Source organism: Dermacentor variabilis, chromosome 1 (assembly GCF_050947875.1).
Source record: "Dermacentor variabilis isolate Ectoservices chromosome 1, ASM5094787v1, whole genome shotgun sequence".
Classification (NCBI taxonomy): Eukaryota; Metazoa; Arthropoda; class Arachnida; order Ixodida; family Ixodidae; genus Dermacentor; species Dermacentor variabilis.
This window is the reverse complement of record NC_134568.1, coordinates 240,563,914-240,584,990: the sequence shown is the minus strand read 5'-3', so window position 1 is coordinate 240,584,990 and position 21,077 is coordinate 240,563,914. Positions and strand designations below refer to the sequence as shown.

Here is a 21,077-nt window from a genome sequence, read left to right as displayed (position 1 = left end):
AATCGGGTGTCGCTTCATCGAAGGACGCACACTCGCCGACTTACAGCATTCACCAAGTGTATAACCAGGCTAAAATAAGGCTCCCTGTAACTTACTGCCAGCAGTAACGTTGCGTTTGTGCTTTATGTTGAAAGTGTTTCGTCACTGGTGAATAATAATGCACCCAGAAAGCGAAAAGAGCACTTTTGTGCATTTACTCGGCACGTCCTCTGCTATCGGGGAAGCCAGGAGGTGCTCAATGAAGGCGTGATCATGTGTTTAAAAATGGCAGCGCCCATGCGGCGGCGCTGTAAAGTGTATATAAGTCAGGCTAAGAAATCCATTAATTTAACAGTGAGCCAAGCAAAGCTGTGCCCTGTGCCCTTAATTTGCAAGAAATTCTCAGAAATGACATATCTCTTTTTACACCGCAGCGAAGCTGTATACCTTTACCGCCCAAGTAAATTTTTGTGTCGTTGTTGTAAGCAAAAAACTCCCCATACGTGGGCCGATCCCGGAGATAGTGCAATGCCAGGCCGACCCGCGGCGGAGGTGAAGGAGGCGTTAAGTACTCCCCATACATGGTCTGATCCCGAAGATATATAGTGCAATGCCGGGCCGACCCGTGGCGGAGGTGAAGCAGGCGTTAAGCACTCCTCATACCTGGACCGATCCCGAAAATAGTGTAATGGCGGGCTGACCCGCGGCGGAGGTGCAGTTCGCCATTAAGGGGCCCACACACACAACTTCGCTGGTTATCCTTCTTCACAGAGTGGAAGGGCACCGAGTTTTTCTTTTTCATCTTAGCTCACTATAACTCCCGCTAAGTGCGCGAACTTATTTATCGGTCTATATTTTGGTGCGCGGAGGCGGCATTTTACGCACCTTAGGGGTACACTTAATTTGCTACTGAAAGGCCGCACTTTCGTTACGTTCAAGAAGGTTGGGGAATAGTGAGCAGCTTAAGCATCACACGCGAATTAGATTTTTTTTTCGCTTGTTAATTAGAAAGCGCAAATGAGACAGAAACGCGACTACTTCTGGAAAATAGTTATTGCGACTAGATCATTTTTCAGAGCATAAATCAGTAAACCAAACGCGCGCGACCTGTTTTATGAAGATACCTCGTGTACTTGTATACCTTCATAGGTCGTCAGTGATTAGTAGAACGAAAGTAGACGTAACGTGGTGCTGTCTGATCTGATGGTGCAATTCGACCCAATACAAGTAAGGATGCACAGTGTGCTCATGCACAGGCGTGGAAGCAGTGTGCGTTCTCACGTACGTTCACAGGAAGTTTCATGTTCCGCTGGTTTTCGTATCTTTCTGAACTGCATTCTGTGCACAATTTATTGTCATGAGACGATAGAGACACACTTCACTTTCTTATTGTGGTGTTAGTTTGGTGTATTGCTTGAAGTCAGTGCCGTGTTCGTTTGGCTTTACGCTTGTAATTGTCTTCCTTTTCTGCGCCAATTTTTAGATATTAATGAGGAATTCGCTGAAGCCTCCATGCTTATACACTTCTAACGAATTCATGTGCGAGCTTGCTTGCAATTGATACAAACACTGCACTCAAAATCTCCAGCTTCTCCTGCTAACTTTGCTGTTAAGCGCTTCCCTTGCTGTATGAAAATCTACGTATACTTCTTACAGCTTCAAGTATAATAATAATATTTGGGGTTTTACGTGCCAAAACCACTTTCTGATTATGAGGCACGCCGTAGTGGAGGACTCCGGAAATTTTGACCACCTGGGGTTCTTTAACGTGCACCTAAATCTAAGCACACGGGTGTTTTCGCTTTTCGCCCCCATCGAAATGCGAGCTTCAAGTATACTAGGAGTGCATAATTTGCTTTTGATAAATTGCAAGGGCTTTTTCTTTCTTGTCGCTCGACAAAGTCTTAATTATTCCGTCGAGTGGGGCCCCTTTGAGCGATTCAGAGACTGGAATGGTTCCTTGTGAACGTACAAATGTGACATCACAGCGACAAATCGCACTCCGCGTTTGTAAAGATACCTTTTCGTCGCATTTTGGTTCCGTTTGCGTTGCCTCAAAGCAGCCGCCGATTAATTGACATCTCGACACGAGCGGCGACAGCGCTTGCCTTATTGAGTCGCGGGAGGCACGCCTATTGATGCCGTCCGCCACCAAAACGGGCGTCACGGAACACCGGCGTGTGGCTGGACGCCGAACGAGAATGATCGCCCAGGAACCACTGGACCGCCAAACGACGCCGGGCACGTCATCGGCTCTGTGGCCGCGAATATCGAGCCGGACAATGCTGAGCACGAACGAAGCTTGTTGGTCGGCTCGTTGCCCTGGAGACGAGCCTTCTGGCCGCAACACCGCCGAGGGTCGTCCGTCCGGAAGTATTCGCGCTGTGGCGCGCCCATGGCGACGGACCCTCCGGGAACTGCGGCCTGGCCGCCTCGAGCACCAGCGACCAGCAGCAGCCGTAGCAGGTCAGTTGGGGGAGAGGCGCACTGTTGCGCGCTCGCGCAACAGGCCCCCGCGCGTGTCCGCGCCGGCCTACGCTTGCGTGAAACGTCCGCGTCAGCTCGAGAGATGATCGAGCGCGTAAGCTGCAGCTTGGGACGGTAGTGTTGTCGCACGCTTGATCAGGGCTGTGATGGCGCGGTACGATTGCGTTTGCCTCAACGGCTACTGTGCGTCGGTTGCAAAGAACGAGCTCAAGTTAAAACTGGCTACACGTGCTTTTCCCTCCAACGCTGTCCGATTAGATATCGGGTGCCCGTTTCGGCAGGCAGAGGTCGTGCCAGACCTGCGCCAAGGCAGCTTCGCCTGGCATTACTGTGGGGCAAATTTCTCAAGGAACAAAAACATCGACCTATCTTGATCGAACTCTTACCGTGAGGAAGCCTACATCAAGAAGCAACTATACCAAGCGCCAGTAAGACTTGCTACCTGGACTATTCAAGGTTCAGCGTTTGCTAAAGACGGCTTACGGCGGCAGTGCGTCGTTGCTTTTTTCGTCAGTGCTTCCACTGCACGTGCGCTTCGTCCCGTGGAAGCACTGCGTGCATTCGGTCGCATCCGGGCCATATTAGCTTGGCCTCGGCCACAGTGCTTCTCTGAACTTCGCTCGCGTCACGCATTCAAGATTTACCATGTTGTGTGCCGGACAAGTTCAAGCAACCGTGCTGGGCTAGCTTACTTTTTCCGTGGTTGCCGTTCTGTTATCACCAAACCACGAGTTATCTTCAGCCGGGCTTGTACGCTTGTTTTGTCACTCTGTGTTGCATTTGCTTCAAAAAGGAAGGACTAATTTTCTTGAAGGCAGTATAGCGGAGAAGATTTAGAAGCACAAACTCATAATAATTATTTAACAAACACAAAATCGATTTCCTTGAATCGAACAATGTTCTAATTTTCAGCATGGCTTTAGTCGCGGTTTCAGCACTATCACGCAATTAGCCGAATTCACCCATGATGTTGCTTATCAATTAGATCTCGCTAAACAGAATGACACTATCTTTATTGATTTTTCTAAAGCATTCAATTCAGTACTTCATTCTCACCATCTTGCAAAAACTACATGCGGTACGAAAGATTTCCGTCTCTTCGATTGAATTGCTAGTTTTCTTTCTAACCGGTCCCAATACGTCAAAAACATTTCCACAAGGTCATCAGTCCTGGGTTCTTTATTGCTTTATGTCAATGACTTACCAAAAAATGTTTCTTCATGCATACGTCTTTATGCTGACGATTGTGCCTTAAACGACGTGATTGACTCTGCGACTAATCATAAGGGACTGAGCGATTCCTTCGCCTCTTTCGGTGCTCGGTGTGAAAAATGGAAGATGAACATTAATTTAAAAAAATGTTATTTTGTCCTTCACAAAAAGTGCGGCGCCATTTATTGTGACATATTTCTTGAATGGATAATCTTTAACCACAGTTTGACAATATAAATACATTGGTGTAACATTTACGCACTATCTCTCATGGTCTCCACACATTGATCAAACATGTTCTAAGACCCTAAAACAACTTGGATACCTACGTCGTACTACGCAGAAGGCTCCAAAGGCTACCAAACTCTTATTGTATAAAACTCTTGTTCGCCCCATTATCGATTATGCCGCCACTGTGTGGTCACCCCATAACCAAAATAACATAATAAACTAGAAGCAGTTCAAAAGAAAGCTGTATGCTTCAGTTTTCACCGGTACGACCGCTATTTTCACCCTCGTCTGCCCTCCCTGCGCTGAAACAAACATTACTTTAAGTACGTCTTGACGTGGTGTCATTAAAATTTGTGGGCAACATAATAAACATGTCCTATCATACTTCAAACACAGCTTGCTTATTCTTCGCTAAGCCATGTTCCATGCGTAACTCCTACGAGCTCAATATTATCCTTTTCTATGCCCGTACAAATACTTTCAAGTACAGTTTCTTTCCCCGCACTTTAGAAGTATGGAATTCCTTACTTGGCTGCCTTCGTTCACTCCCGATAAGCGAATTCGAAAGTGCTCTTTATGAAAACAAGTGTGTGTAACTCTTACTTATGTTTAGCTTATGCTTTATGTATATGTATTTCATCGCTTCGCTGCTTTTAATATAGAAGAAAACGATTTTCGAGTGCTTTGGCTGTTCTATTAATAATTAAAGTTGCTAATGTTGGAAGAGTCATTGTTGATGTCACTTCATTTTTTTGTCGTTGAGCACTGTATTAATCCACTCCTGCAATAGCCCTCCTATGGGGCTGCAGCATGTAAAATAAATAATGTCTGTTTTCCGACAATTTATATCTAGTGGCAGTTGACATGAGTTAATATGTGATAATCACTGATTACCTACCTGATTGACAAATGTTTACTATAAGTAGCATTGCAGGTAAAACATATTATGGCACGTGTTGCAATTGCGGATTTAAAGACGGTTAGGGCTCATAGCACGCCCACTTAAATTTATTGGAATCATGACGCTAATAGTTTCGAGATATGCCTCCTCAAACTAAAAAAAAATGGATTGACGTTGAACTTATTATAATCACACAACGTATTCCTTGTGTGTTGAGGTAAAGTTACGTGGAACACGAATATATATTGAAAATATCTCAGAACTGCTGCTAATCTTATAGAATTCCATGGTAACGGACACACCTTAAGCGCGGACCGCCTTCGATTCCGCACTTGCTACATTTTCGCAGAAGGAACTAATTAAAATAATATTTAGCACATGTTATTGATTTATTTCTAATAGGCAAGTATCACATACTTATGTGTGCCACTGTTAATAATGCGTTACCTAAAAGAAAAAAGACGCGTTATTCTTCCCACAGCACTTGGTTCAAAAATGGCTATTCCTCCTTGAAGCAGGTGGTATACTCAGTGCCTAAGTGTTAGATCTGAGTACTCAGTATCAAGTGCATGATTCTGACCACAAATTACAAATTAGAGTTTGGTTCTGTTACTATGTTCTCACTACGTTCACGAACTTCTTGCCTACCGCAAGCGCGTTCTTGGTAGCAGCAGTTTGTTGCGGCGTTACCGTACTTTATCGGCTGCAACAATTAGCCACAACTATGCACATTTGTAGTAAAAATGCAGAAAGAGCGAGGAAATTTCGGTAATCTACAATTTCGGCGTATTCTTTTCTGCTTGAGTTACCAAAATTTTCATCCTTGGCGTAAAATACCTTCAAGTCACCGTCTAAAATAACGGATACCTGCCCTCTTAAAACAAATACCACTTTAAATTTTCTTTTTTTTCCACGAAAAATATCAAATTATCGCGTTGAATTTCTCGGGCAAAAGAAAAAGGATCTTGCGCTGAATTCGCATACATTTTTTCGTAAGTGCTGCGTGTGCTTTGTCACCCGCCTCAGGTAATAATGTACCCGCGTGATTGAGGAATGGTTGGGATCTGTTCTTGGCGGCAAACAATTTTTCCGTAGGAACTTTTTTGTGCATACCGGCCCTTGCTCGTAAGTGTTGTTTGCCATTGGCCGGCCGCCTTCGCTAATAGTGTGTCCCCCAAGCCCCTTCCCCGGCGTGATGCAGCAGGCTATCGAGGCACTTCACTCAGGCTGACCTCTCCGCCTTGCTGCCATTAAAATTCTCTCCAGCATCAGCATTGGCTGGGATTTTCTTTAAAGAACAAGTGTATCATAAGAGCTTTTGTCAATACAGGCCCTAATCTTTTATTTGAGCCAATATAGATTACAAATTAAGAGTATCTACTTCGAAACTGCACCTGTTCGACTATTCGGCAAGCGTAATTTATTTGCCTATGCTGTGTGTGTAGGAAAACAAGTTTTCATGCGAGCATTGCGCTTTTTCACACACATACAAACAAGAAAGGGTGCAAAAATAAAATCCGACACTGTAAAAATTCCTTGTGGAAGAACTTGCAAAATTTTCCTTTAAGGAGAAAGAAAAATATAAGTAAAACGTGCCATTAGTAACCATATGTATGTATGTATGTATGTATGTATGTATGTATGTATGTATGTATGTATGTATGTATGTATGTATGTATGTATGTATGTATGTATGTATGTATGTATGTATGTATGTATGTATGTATGTATGTATGTATGTATGTATGTATGTATGTATGTATGTATGTATGTATGTATGTATGTATGTATGTATGTATGTATGTTCTTGGTAAAGTATGTAGAGAGGTCCCTTGAATTGTCACATCCCCGAAATGCCACCCCCGGAGGAACACTTTGCATTTGGGGAACAAAAGTTGCAAAGGGCTAAATTCAGTGACTAGGGAGGGTGTTCTAGTACAGTGATGAAATTGCATGTCAAGAACTAGTGTTCTATCAGTGCAGAATGCACAGGAGCATTACCTTGGGGAAGAATGCAACACCCTTTTTTCGACAAATTTGATCGCACGCGGCACATACGATCTTTCACACGCTTCCGGACCTACACGTTGAAAGCTGCATTAACAGTGTCCTTCGTGTCAAAATTCCTGGTGTACAGTTCCATAGGTGTCAAAAAACACGATCAGCATGGCCTTGATTTTTGCTTTGTTCTTTCTCGCTTTTTTTTTACCTTGGTTCGTTTTTCCTTTTCCACTTCTTGCTCTGCGACTTCAACTCGATGACATGTTCGTAAATTCAAGTTTCGTCGCCGGTGACGGCCCTTTGCAAGAATTTATAGATGTCGTCTAAACTTTTCCAATCCATAACACATTCTTTTCGCCGCAACTTTTACGCAGGAGTTAGCAGTTTCGGCACAATCTTGACGCAAACCTTTTTCATTGGCAAATTTTCAGTCAACGTTCGGTGAATGAATGGCTTCCCCAAACCAAGTGCTTCTGCTGTCATCCTAACAATCATTCGCCGGTCACTGAGCACAAGAGAACGCACACGATCGATGTTTTCACCTTCGCACGGGGTGGAGGGGCGTCCTGGTCTTGCATCGTCCTTTGGGTCTTGGGTTGCTTGGGTTCTCGGAAACGCTGGACCCACTTAAACACAGTTCTTTCCTTTAGGGCATCCTTTCCATAGGCCTTTCTGCACCATTCATGCCTCATTTCACAAGAAATTTGATATTGATTCTTTGTTCCGTCTTTTCGTTGATCTCCATTTCTGCAAAGACTAAAATTTAGAGGAGGGCGAGTGTTCGAAGTTTCGAATACGAATCGGCTATTACACACCAACTATTCGTATGTATTCGTATTCGAAAATGAACTGTTCGGTATTTTCGAATATTGGAACTAACCAACTATTTCACAACAACCGACTGTTAAAGTCTGGTTACTGTTCCTCGTCTGCTAAAAAAAAGTATAGCAAATTATCAGAAAGGAAACGACGAGAAAAATTTTAGAAGCAGTGCGAGAATAGGATGGGTAATGCAAGCTTTATTTTCGGTTTCGCAGCGGAACGCTACATGAGAGCCTGTGATTTTTTACTTGTAGTCTGTCAGTTAGTGTTTTTGGCAGCCTAATCATGTAGGAGATTCATCTTTGACGTTACAACCAGTGACGTCTTTCTTGCAACGGGTCCTTTTACACGCATATATCTAGGCCGCAGAAGTGCTTCGACAGCTTTTTGTTTTTTCCACAACTCTTATCGTTTTTGGCAACATTTATTTAGAGCTTTTGGAGAGCTAGTCATACCGCGGCCATTCAGTCTTTGAAAGCTTGTTTGCACCCACGCTATAAAAATGTTGAGAAGCTATGCGTTCAATCCTTGGAGCGCAGCTCTTAGGCGCCCGTTCCTGCGTTGAGCGTCGGCGTGCCTCGTCCTCCCTCGGCGTAACCGAACGAACGAGCACAGGAAACGATGAACGAGCGAACGCGGAGCGCAGTGGCGGATGAAAGACGGCGAGAGCGAATATAGCGCGAGGAGGAAAGCGGAGGAGGAGGGTGCAGTGGAAGCATGAGGAGGAAACGTGAGGAAGCCCTCATAGCTAGCTGTATTTTTTTTTTCACTAGTCAGTACAAACGTAGTACCTGATTATACCGATATAAATATTTTGACTAAGTATATGCGTCTGTGTTTAACTATTTGGTATTCGATTCGATAATTGCATACTTACTATTCGTATTCGATTCGTATTCGGAACAGTTGATGTTTGCCCACCTGTACTAAAATTGAGTTGCAAAAAGTGCGCGTATAAAATTCTGTCCTGTCATACCGCAGTCCGGCTCGTACTAAAGGTCAACTGGGCCCTTTCGAGTGGTGAGAGCGAGAGATGGGAGCCGCTACACTTTCTCCCACTTTTTTGCTGACTGATTGCACGAACTTTTGGGACATGCCTTATTTGTTTTACAGCGCAGAGACGTCATCGAGCGTACAGAAGACTACGTTCATAGTTTTCAAATTCAGCGTTTCACATTTTAATTTATCCGGAGTTGGTGTTTCACATAGCTTTTGTCTTGGTGTAATTGCTAACTCGCTTATCTTTTTTTTATAGATAAGCAAGATTGTACTAATTTGGCATCATGGTTGTTTTAAAAGAACACCTGTATCAAAGAACTCTTGCACTTATAAAGTGTTGTTAGGCTACATTCAGGTGACTACCAACTTTCTATTTCATTAATACATATCCTCACCTCGCATGTTTCCGTAGAACTCGTTAATTAGATCAGTGTTCCAGCGCTTCGATTTGTCGACTAGCCAGCTCTCGCTCTGTCAGCTTCTGACCGCCTGGTTAGCTCAGTTTGCAGAAAGAGTGCGTTGGTCAGATGGGCTTTGGTTCTATCGTCGGACTAGGAAACATTTCTCCTCAAGCGAAGCGTCCATTCCCAGTAACCCATATAGATTGTCTTTGTAGGTTCTATTACATTCAGGTAAAGGGTACCTTTTTGTTTCGTGGCCTATCAATTAATAATTGGTTGGGATTAACATCCCGCAATTGCACAGTGTTCTATGAGAGACATAATAGCGGAAAGTCCCCCCTCTCCCTCCTCCTTTTTATTTTGAGCCTCGGCACCCGCACAATTTTCGTTCTTGCTTATGTATAGTTGTTGCATGTGTCCGCCTCGTACGACTGGAAAGAGAGGAGAATCGTTTAATTTGCAAGGCAAGACAGAGTACGCAAAGAGATTGGCCTGATGCAGACTGCTGTAGCCCCGGCTATACGCTATGATGCGGCGTTGGAACGAAGGGGATAGCGGTGCATGGCGACGAGCATGTATACAGTGCAGCCCTCGGAACTACAGCGCCACACAAAGCAATGGACTTTTATCAAGAACACGCCATGATTGCTGACCGTCACCGGAAGGAAGTTTAATCAGAATACAAGACAAGCTCTTCGAACTTTTCCCGCTGCATCTTGGAATGGTGATGTCGACGAATGGTGGTAGGGTATATGTTAGTTTAGGCACTCTGACCAGTTCACAGAGGAATCTTGTGAGGCATAACATCTGAAGAAAGGAAAAGAAAAAGAAGCACAAACAGGTGCGTGAGCAAAGTTTACCTACCTGTTCTCAATGTTTTTGTTTGAATTCTTTTACATTTCTTGATTACTTTATTTTGAACTACCCGGTTCTTGGCCAACCCCCCAGAGTGTGTATGTGCCACTAACTCCAAGGCTCTACATCTACATAGATCTAGCTTTTCTGCCGTGTTTCGAGATGAGGAATTTACCTGCGCCTGTGAGTGTGGCAGAGCTTCTCATAGATGTCAACTCATGCAGCGACGTTGAAGGAAAGATGCACTGCGCAACGAACGAGAAAGAAGTGACTTGAACTGTCGCACGTTTGAATTGCGCCAGTCTCTTCTCATCGTTGTCTGCGTCTCCTTCAGCATAATGAACCAAGTGTCCCAGCAACAAGCTTTATTGTGCAATATTTCTTTTAATGCCATTCTACAGGACGTTAGTAGCCTTCAGCGTTATGATGGTATTGATCGACCCGCTGTGGTTGCTTAGTGGCTATGGTGTTGCGTTGCTATGCACGAGGTTGCGGGATCAAATCCCGGCCACGACGGACGCATTTCGATGGGGGCCAAATGCGAAAACACTTGTGTACTTAGACATAGGTGCACGTTAAAGAATCCCAGGTGGCCTGAATTATTCCGGAGTCCCCACTACAGCGTGTCTCATAATCATATTGTTGTTTAGGCACTTAAAACCCCATAATTTAATTCTTTCTTTTTATGCTGATCGATTCCCTCGCGAGCGCCACGTCGAGAGGAGGAAGAAGTAGAGACAGCAGCGCGGCGTTTGGATGCGGTTATAGGGCACCGAAGTGTCGACGCCACTAGAACGCTATAAGATCAAGAGTGCACCTAAACACGTTCAGCGTTTCTAGCGGCTTTGCCTAAAGTTGCGTCACTCGGCGTAGACTACTGAGCCCGTATTCACAAAGATCTCTTAAGTATAGTAGTGTTCTTAAAAGCAAATTCTACCCGCCGTAGTTGCTCAGTGGCTATGGTGTTGGGGTGTTGGGCTGCTGAGCACGAGGTCGCGGGATCGAACCCCGGCAAGGGGATTCGAATTTATGTGCACGTTAAAGAACCCCAGGTGATCAAAATTTCTGGAGTACTCCACTACGGCGTGCCTCATAATCAGAAAGTGGTTTTGGCACGTAAAACCCCATAATTTTAATTTTTTAAGAGCAAATTCCAGCCAATCCTGATGCTGGGAATATCATCAGCGAAGGCGACCAGCCAGTGGCAAAAGAGCACTTATGAACGAAAAGTTTCGCGAATTCGGCTCCTGATCCTTACTCGTCGACGCGGCGGAAGGCGAGAAGCCGAAATGCCAAGGGCTGGGATGTGCCAGATCATGACTTCGGCGGTCCTGTACCTTTGTCGGTTGGTGTTGTGTCTCTCGCCGTCGACGCGAAAAGAGGCGAAAAACTGAAACGACAAAATCTGGGCCGCTATTATCGATTAATCACTTTCGAGAATGCAATCACTTTCGCGAGATTCGGGGTGACTATGTACCGGAAGCATCGAAGTATTGTACACGCAGCGATATAGCCTCATCTCATAGAAGAGGACGCGGAAAGTGAGTTTGTAACTGTTTTAGAATACAGTGACAAGATCACAGCTTATATGGGCAGACTAGAATATAGAGTGAAGTTGTGCTTCTAACAGACAGAAACAAAGCTGTAGACGCTTTACAAGAGCACTCACCTCTTCCCAGGGTGACAGCAGAAGTGGCGCCCAGAAGTTTGCCCGCTTCTTTCACGAAACGTGTGCCTTGAGCTCGGATGACATTCCGTTTTTTTGCTCTGTATATCCATCCTTGTTGCTCAGTAAATCGTTGTCGGGTCCGGTCGATGGTTCTCTATGGCCTTGTTCCTTTTAGTCCGTTCTTTAACCACTCTCTTTAGTATCTCCAACTTTGAATTCGCGTGGCTGGAGCCTCTTGAATCATTGGTTTGTTTTGGGCAGACTAGAATATAGAATGCAGTTGTACTCCTCAACAGACGTAAACGAAAGGAACCAGACAAACATAACAAAGGAACACCGTGAGTACTGTACAAATGTCTCAACAAGTATGACGGGATGCAGCGTCCATAGCACAGTGCGCAAATAGCAAGTTTGGCTCACTGTTGGCCGTATACGCTGACGCGTCTCGTACCGAGCCACACATGATCTCGCAGAAGTGATCGCATCACCGAAAGTGATCGCTCGAGATTACCACTCCGATCTCTGTGCCGGAGCCAAGATCTTGCATGTCCCGCCAGCCCTCGGTGTTTCGGCTTCATGCCTCGATCCGGATCCACGCCAAGCAACGCCAATGCTGCCGCCGCCGGTTGAAACACTGATTAAGAAATATTGTCCTCAGCAAATGGTACACAAGGACAGCACCATGAAGGTAAAGATCGGGCGAAACCCCCACACCATACCGCATGCATTTCACTGAAGTGTATCTTGAGGAGCCCCCAATTTTTTTGTTGCAGTTTTTTTTTCGTCCATCCTGCTGTCTCTTCTGCTGATTAGCTCAGGACAAGTACAGCCGGCAAGGTTAAAATGCTTTTTTTTTTTCTAGAGAAAACTTATTAGATAACGAGATATCGCTTGTGTATTGTTACTTTCTCATCCATCGCTTTGTTACGTGTAGTGGCTACAAAGTGGAAAACTACCAATTCGCCTTTTTATGGTTTTAAAACTGAAAGTAGGGACGAGAGAACAAATCATATAAGTACATGATCAGTGAGTCTATTCGTATTGTATATATAGTTTGTTCAGAACTGTTCAGAACGTCGAGGTTGGACCCGTGCTCTGTGTAAGAAATGAAGTTATAGGGGCCTGGAAAATATGCTTACAGTCGGGACTACGTAATCAGGGAGGTGCGCGAACGCGAAATTCTTCGGACAGAACTTGAATCTAAATCGATGTATGCATCCATTAGTATACATAAGCTTCGAGGAATTTCGCCACGCGTTTCTCTCCGTTCTGAAAGGGGGTAAAGTAGCCTTTTGATATTGTTTAACTGAGCGGATTGACTTAAGCAAAACTAAAGCAGGGCCACAGCTTAATGAAGCAACCTTTTTCGTCCTGAAGTTTTTCGTGGCAAAAGCGCATTCGTGTGTTGTTTATAGGCCGCATCAATAATAACCAGAAAAAGTGCCTGCAGTCACGACATATGCATACATATGCAGCTGTCGGATGTCTACATGTGCATTTTATAAAGTTATTCAATGATGACTTAATGACATTAGAAAAGGTAGACTATTATACGAGATTGTTATGAGGTATTGGTGAAAAGGCTATGTCGAAGCTCCTGTAGAACGTTAATAGAGAATTATAGTGTTTTTTTAGCTGCACTAAATTTTTAAAATGCGAAAAATGTAAATCACGATAACGTTATGCTTACCATTCGAATGTACGGATTGCAAGCCTCTAGATATAGAGCAATTTCCGCACTTACGTGCGTAATTGGTCAAGTTACGGTAATTACTTTTCTAATAATCAACAATAGGCGGCTACAGCAAAGTAGTGCTTTGGGGCCCGTCCTAACACTACCTATCCCAACGATCAAATTTTGAATAGCGAAGTTCATGTGGGAGCTACGCGAACAATTCCCCTTGGAAGGCTCCTTGAAACGGAAGCTGGCTGGAAAAAGAGCGCCTGTGTCGTCGAGCGTCTGTGTCGTCCTCCCGCCTTTCGTCACGTCTCCGAAGTCACCGCCGCTTCGGCCCCGCGAGCAGCTTGTGTTATCTCCTTGCTGTCTACGGCGTTGGCCTAGCGCTTCAATGCCGACAGGCCGCCAAATTTACTTCGTCATTCCATTGAGCGCCACGCCACGTTGGTGCTGTAGCGCCAACCACGCTCTTTGGGCTTTTAGATACTGCAGGCACGGCATCATATCAGTCTGTAGAGTCGCCATATGGTATTCCTTTCTTTCTTTTTCTTTTACTCGCGAAGTTATGTTCCTATCTGTTTACGCGTTTTTATTTACGCAACTCGCACGCGCGCGTTTGAGACAGCTTTCCCGGAGAAAGTGAATTTTGACTAAACGTCGTTCTCATCCAAAAGCCTGAAACGGCATTTCGTTGGTGGAAGTGGACACGTGCCGCCCAACGGAATGACGAATTAAATTCGGCGGCCCGCCGGCATTGAAGCGCTAGGCCAACGTCGCCGATAGAAGATAACGCAAGCTCCTCGCGGGGACGGACAGGCGGTGACCTCGGAGACATGAAGAAAGGCGAGGGACGGCGACATCGACGACACAGACGCTTTTTTTCTGGCCAGCTTCTGTTTCAAGGAGCCTTCCAAGGGGAACTAATTGTTCGCGTAGCTCGCTCATGAACTCCGCTCTATTCAGAATTTGATTGTTGGAATAGGTAGTGTCGAGGATCAGCTATTGGCTGTAGCCACCTGTTCTTGATAATTAGAAACTTAATTACCGCAACTTCGCCAATCACGCACGTAAGTGCGGAAATTGCTCTGTATCTAGAGGCTTCCAATCCGTACGCTCGAATGGTAAACATAACGTTACCGTGATTAATATTTTTTCTAATTTGAAAAATTTGGTGCAGCTAAAAAAAAAACATCCTGTATACTAGACAGGGCTATAGTGCGCGTTGGCGAGCCGTGCGCGTCCTAAGACTGCGCATGCGCGGGCACATCGCTACTACACATGGGTGCCTGTGCAAGGGCGGTAACTTCCGCGGTAGTGGGGTAAGATTATGCTAAAACGCTGCTGTATGGTAATCCCTGAAATAAGGGATTGACTCGAACAACTGTATATCATTCATTTGCGTCGTCTAGCTTGCCGCGCTTACGGACGACAAGAAGGGGAACCGAGGGGCCCGATTTTTCATTGTCACTATTAAAAATTATAGGGTTTTACGTGCCAAAACCACTTTCTGATTATGAGGCACGCCGTAGTGGGGGACTCCGGAAATTTCGACCACCTGGGGTTCTTTAACGTGCACCTAAATCTAAGCACACGGGTGTTTTCGCATTTCGCCCCCATCGAAATGCGGCCGCCGTGGACGAGATTCGATCCCGCGACCTCGTGCTCAGCAGCCCAACACCATAGCCACCGAGCAACCACGGCGGGTCATTGTCACTATCGTATGAAGTTAACAGGCAATGAAGGCAAGGAAAGTATAGGGTGAATTACTTGTCCTTTTTTTTTTTGGTTCAACTGAAATACCGAGAAGTGTTTTGCGTTCTGACAATGTTCAAGTGGCACACATTCCAAACCAGAGACTACGACAATCGCTCGTCAATGTTAAGGACAAATTACCAAAAGATAAATTCCCAGGTGTTGTGTACGTTGTCCCATGTGCGGATTGTGACTATGCGTATATTGGCGAAATTGGTGACTTTGAAAGGTGTCTTAAACAGCACAAATATGACGTGAGAAAAGAAAATGTGAAATTCAGTGTTTGGCTGAGCATGCCGCTTCAAGCGACCACGCAATCGACTGGGGGAAGGCACGTGCACCTTCTAGGGAAAAAGGGCTCCCTTGACTCCTTTATCTTGAGTCGCTCATGATTCAGACTATGCCACACACTCTGAACAGGAGCGATGACGATCTGCCGTCAGTTCATGCGTGCTTCCTGCGTCATGTGTTCAGGACTATTCAAACGAGCTGTTCGAACACCTTTATTTTACCTGGGAACAAGGCTCCCATGTGGGAGCCGAAACGTCTTCTTTTCTTTTAAATTTTGCTTTGGTCGGCGTAGCGCCCCGGGTTTTGTCTACCTTTTCACCGAAAAGAAAAGGGAATGAAAATCGATGAAGAAACAACTTGCTGCAAGTGGGAACCTAACTTACATACATTATGTTTGCGATGCTATTTTTTTTTATTTATTTCCAATACGTTTATCCCTTGCGGGCTGTTACAGGGGTAGGGGAAAATGAATTTTCCACAAACACGTAACACCAGTTCCGCAATAAACAAACAATGCATTCAGCAAATACATGACAGTTTACGCTCAAATGATTCAGTTGTGTGCCTTTCAATAAATACATCTGCGTCGAGTTTGTTCCAATCGACTATAGTTTTCACAAGAAAGGAACATTTGAAGGCATCAACGCGCGGCACATAGGGCATTACAACATGAGGGTGACCTGTACGTGGAGACACGCGTCCAGGGGGACGCAAGTATAGTCTGGAGTCCAAATTGAACTTATTGTTATACAGTTGGCACAAGAATTTCAACCCGGCTATTTTTCTGCGCGTTGCGAGTTCGTGCAAACCGGCCAGACTGCGTGCTTTGATAAGCATTAAAGATAAACCGTGCGGCTAGTCTTTGAATTCGTTCCACCTTATCAAGCCCACTTGGTGCGGATCCCAGACTATACATGCGTATTCCAGTGTGGGCCGTACAACTGTTTTGTACGCCTTCAGCTTTAACTCGGGTGTAGCATCTTTCAACTTTCGCCTTAACAGACCGAGTTTGCGTTGAGCAGAACTAAAGCTCCTTCCTATTACCAATTGAACTATACCGCGGCGCCGCTTTCCCATCCATTTTGTTTATTCTTTGTGCGGCATCCCGTAGTAACGTGATGACTACAGAAAGGATGTCCTACGTAAGCCACCGTGGCCGTAAGTTTTGGCGCTGGCTAACACTCCCAGGGCTATAGATAGTATATACACTTACGCAAATACCCAGAAAAGTGGATGGGAAAATAGCGCTGTGGTAGCTCATTTGGTAAGAGCATTGCTCGCGTCATGCGAAGATGTTGATTAGGTTCCTACCTACGACATGTCTTTTTTGTCTCCTTTCATTTGCACTTACTTTATCATTTCTATATTTCAATTCAAAGAAAACATAGAACCCTATGCTATCCTTGGTTTCGTTGACTGTTGGCCGCATTTGATAGCTTTCGCACTTATGTAATTTGCATTGTTCATGATATCGGGAATAGTGCTACTTCCTTTAGAATGAGCGTTGCTTACCATCTGTGCTGACTTGTTTATTCGATAAACGCCCCCTTAAAACTCTTATATATTTTACGCACAATTCAAAGCCCATATTTACAAAATTTTCTTACGCAAGAATTGTTCGTAAGAGCAAATCCCAAGGAATCCTGATGCTGTACTTTTTTATTAGCGAATGCGACCGGGCGTGTAGCAAAGAGGATTTACGAACGGGAAGGTTTGTGAATTCGGCCTTAGGGCCCCTATTAACGAAAACCTCTCCCGCTAGAATTTTTTTCGCGTAGAATTCCAGCGAATCCTGATGCTCGACATACCATTAGCCTAGGCGACTAGCTAGTGACAAAGAGCCCTTGCGAACGAAAAGCTTTCTGACCAAGGTTTCAAACTTAGTATTCTTTTTCTAGTTCGACAGCTCTTTTTAGAACAACAGAGATAAATAAAACGTACAGAATAGTTAAGACGGTGAAATTATTGTTATAGGTTGACGTATGCGACAGCTGATGTTGAACAGAGGGAACTTGGCGCAAGTGCGCGCAGCGGTAGAAGTGAATGACAAGCATACGTGCTTAATACACAAAATAAGCATTTCAGAACTTTATGTTTTCGTGAGTAATTTTAAATAGCGAGTAAACTCTTACGAATATACTTTTTGTACGCGTGCGGTTCAACGCCGTTCTCTACATGATTTATGCGTTATCAAGAGCCCTTAATATGCTATGTCTTAACCACCGTGTTCAATATACTTTAGGATCACAAGAAATCATATCGGCTCTTTCGTACGATATGAGGCAATATTCTTATTTATAAATAGGGAGGCCGTGTTGAAGATGTAGGAAAAATGCTTCCTTGTCTCGGTTGCTCGGCTGGCGCCATTACAGGATACGAAGAGCTTGCCGTGTTCTGAAGCTGTGAAGTTCCTCGCGTAAGGCTTTGAAGCACGAAGTTTGGCGTTTACGTATCGCGTTGACCGTCGGTACACTGCTCAGTGAATTAAGGCTTGCTTAGCCCTCACGTATATTCATGAACACTTTAGGTGAGAATTTAATTGCCAGTTTTACTTATGCGGTACTAGCTTAAAAAACACTACAATCTGTCATATATCTTCTGTAACACATGCCGACGTCCTTGCAATTTGGCCAAAAGGTTGCCCAAGTGTTTAAAAGACAGAGAAAGAAAGTATATGGGGAGCACGTGCTGTTATAAACAGTGTTTTGGAGGCAGAGAAAGCATGTTTAACTACCGCTGCGCTTGGTAAAAAGAAAAGGAAATCAATGATAAACGCAGCAAAGTCACAGAAGAAGTAACTCGTAACGCAGTGTTTCGTCTCACCAGTCGAAGATCAATTGCGTCCCAAGCACGGACATGTCTCAACCGCGAAGCACAGTTGCGATACGAGCAGAAAAAGAAAGAAACAAATAAAATGCTTGAAGGTGTGCGTGTCTAGGGAGCCAATCGGTGAACATTAGCGGATGTGCTCATCGATTCCAGCTGCACTGCGGAGCATCGATCATTGAAGGCCCGCGTGCGTTTCTCAAAGAAGAGTTGCATCGATCAATCATGGCCACGGTGTGGTTGGCAGACACAGTAGCAATTTCACCAGACACGCTGGTAATTGCTGGTTCGTGAGCGCAGGGTTGAGGCAAGCCCTTGGTAACTCTACGTAAATGTACATCATCGCTCCAATATTTCCATATTGAAGGTGTGATGTCAGTTAACGAAATTTATAAAACAAGGAAACACTAGAAATTACATAGAAGGTGGGTGGAACGCGCTTATGAATATAAACTTTGCAAGTAACTGCGTTTATTTTGTGCACAAAGTACCTAGGAGTCAGCTGGACGTGGCATTTAAGCCATTAGTGCGTCCGGTACCAGCAGCAACCAAAACAAGGGTGTGGCACGCAGGCGCGTTGTTCCGCGCCACAAGCACGTCCAGGCAGGTCAACGTGACTACGGTAGCTCTTTACGTCGCACGTTCTCTATACAACGCTGAAAACGTTGCCGCGTGGCTGCCCGTCGTAACGGAGGGATGGACGATTCTTTCTGCAGTTCGTGACAGCAAAGTCCGGCGGACAACATGCGAGGCACTTGCGTGGAGTACTTTCAGTGTTGTACATAGCCGCCAGTTGCTTCTTTCTTTGTTGACCTGTACTGGTGTACAAAGGCAGCAGTGCTGAAGGAAAGTGGGGAGTGGCCTTCTGGCTTGATGGTTTTATGGGGATGTCGGCTTCAGTCTCTGGTGCCCATGGGCGTGGTTATCACAGCGGTAAATTTTGCTGTTTCTATGATTTTTCTATTCGAAGTGTTCTAGGCCTCACAGATAATGCTGCGCGCCTGCACAAGCTCCACTAAGTAGCGGCAACTGACGTTTTTCAATATATTCACTTCCGAAACGGAGCCACGCCTCTCCACACTTCTGCAGCAGTTGTAAGGATTTCCACAGAACTGTACCACGCTCTAGCGAATACGGATTATTAGTTCTGATATTTCTGCCCTCGTGCACGTTTTCCTCCCCTCGTCGTGAAAAGTCACGTAGCGTTGGCTCACGCAACTGACTCTGCGGGCCTGAGTAAGTTTGCACAACGAAGCATTTCCTCTTTCGCACATATTCGCCCTTAAGTCTGGAGTTCTTCGACTTTTGTTTGCCCTATTTTCCTAGTTTGTCGTTGTAATTCTGTTCTTTTTTTGACCGATGTTATCACATTTCTCCAGTGCAGTGTTTGATAGCCCCTTTTACCTTCTATGATATAAATACGTTCACTGATCAACAAAATTCGGTAGGTAGTCAGAGCTTATGCTTTTAATTCTTTCCTTTGATCTCATCACTTTTTATTTTCTCACATCGTCGCTTTTCGCTGCTCTTCAGTCAGGAACCTCGACCAACTCTCCCAAATTGCTATGCGCTATAATTGAAATAAAATATCAGCCACATATTCTGCTCTCTAATCAGTACTGCCGTCTTCTTGCCTCATAACGCTGGGCCGATCACTTCCCGTTCCATCGCCCCTAGAAAATTGTTATGCCACTGCAAATCGGTTTCTTAATGCACCTGGTTGTCGGACTGGTAACTTTTGCGCTTCTAGGTAGCTGGGCTTTGTCACTCTTTGCACAGAAGGATGGCTCTTAATTCTCTTAACAGATACGTGATTCGCTTTCGAGTGTCTTTATGCCTGTTTCAACAGACCAGGAATTCCGACGCGCTTTGTTGCGCACGTATGTCATGCGTTACCGCTTTTCCTCCATAACTTAGTCTACTTATATCCTAGTGTGGCAGCCAGCCAAGTTCACTTGTTTCTTTTGACGTTCAGTCTCGTTCATAGCGGTGTAGAGCGCACGAACAACTAGGTTCGGTTACACGGTCGACTACTGGCTGCGGCTAATGATCTCCACATAACCCACGCTCACCCTGCCTCTGCGCATGAGCAGCGACACTATTATGTAAGACTGCAAATGTTGATCTTTGCGAGCGTCGACGTTTAATCAGCGCCTTCGTTAAGCCTGAGTGGCTCGCGCCCACGTGCTACACAACAGTGAGCGGCACTGTACACTCTAAACCACGGTGTTGAACCGGAAATGCTGAACACTACCACCTACTACAACGACAGCAACAACATACTTATTTTTGAGTGAACCTGGACTGTACCTAAACGTCACGATATACATTTCTTTTTTTTTTCTTGTTTATTACTGTGAGACAGCCCTGGGAAAAAAAATTAAGCTCTTCGATTCGATTTGCCTACCTTATCGGAGCTTTTCATCCATGTATTGCCTGCACGTGCGGCTCAACCGTGCTATCCACGTTTGTAAATGCTCACGGGCCTGCTGTCACTGTACAAGCGGTACTTCGTTTGCGATTTTCAATGTAACTAGTCGGGAGGGAATCAGGCATGTCAACATTTAAAGTCTGTCACTGTCCAATGCTTCAACGGCTGGTGGGAGAAGATATTATCGCTCATAGAAGGAATCACTTCCGAGCAAGGCGGCCATATTTCATTGCATTGAGTACGTAAATTGACATTGTTGCGACAGGAAGGTAAACTTTGAGTCACGTAAACCGATTCAAGCGACTAGAATAAAACCACGCAATAATTTTTTTCTTTCATTCTTTTTCAGTTTACTCTAGCATGCAGTAGCGATGATTTGCTAGGACCACAGTATTTACCGCAAATTGCAATATTTCTCTCTCATGTAGGTGAGAGGCAAATATTGCGATCATTTAACGAAAGGATTTGTCGCAGGGCAAATTGGTGCGGTTTACGATGCATCTCTCTTAAAGGCACGAAAAACAGGCACTACGTAGAGAATA

The 21,077-nt window shown here is 44.9% G+C and overlaps 1 protein-coding gene across 2 annotated transcripts in view; it reads left to right on the top strand.

Moving 5' to 3' along the window:
• The first annotated feature begins 1,891 nt into the window (after positions 1-1,891).
• The window catches only part of LOC142560243 (uncharacterized), a 44,303-nt gene continuing 25,117 nt past the window's right edge, over positions 1,892-21,077 (top strand). For both annotated transcript variants that reach the window (XM_075672199.1, XM_075672206.1), the window contains exon 1: positions 1,892-2,445. The gene's annotated coding sequence lies outside the window, so the exon portion shown is untranslated. The remainder of the gene's footprint in view (positions 2,446-21,077) is intronic.